Here is a 643-nt window from a genome sequence, read left to right on the forward strand (position 1 = left end):
CCCTGACCGAGATAGGCCACGGTAGCCCATTCTCCTCAGGTCTCAGAAGCTAAGCAGGGTTTGGCTGGTAGCATTTGTATGAGACCTCCAAGGAATGCCAGGGAGGCATGCAATGGCAAGCCACCTCTGAATGTCTTGTAGTGAAGACCTCATGGGATTACCAGAAATCAGATAAGGTTTGATGGCATGCATGTACACACACACAAACACACACACAAAACTAGAATTGGCTCCACTGCAGTAATCCGGATTTAGGAAGTGGTTGTCCATCTTCTCCTCTTGGATTCTGGCATTTGGTGGACACTGACTTTATTATTGTACAGCAGGGGTAGTCAAACTGTGGCCCTCCAGATGTCCATGGACTACAATTTCCATGAGCGACTCATGGAAATTGTAGTCCATGGACATCTGGAGGGCCGCAGTTTGACTACCCCTGCTGTACATGATCAAATAATGTCTCCTGTGAGATGAGTGCTCGAAAAGGAGCACCACAACACACTAGCTGATTTCTTGGCAACGCTATAGAACTCCACATCGGTGCCTCTCCCCAAATCAAACAGCTTAGAAAGTAAAATAACCACACAATCCGCTTAAGGCAAAAGCAGCTCTTGCCGTCTTCAAAATAAGGTCTTAAGATGGAGCG

This window comes from Paroedura picta, chromosome 1 (assembly GCF_049243985.1).
Source record: "Paroedura picta isolate Pp20150507F chromosome 1, Ppicta_v3.0, whole genome shotgun sequence".
Classification (NCBI taxonomy): domain Eukaryota; kingdom Metazoa; phylum Chordata; class Lepidosauria; order Squamata; family Gekkonidae; genus Paroedura; species Paroedura picta.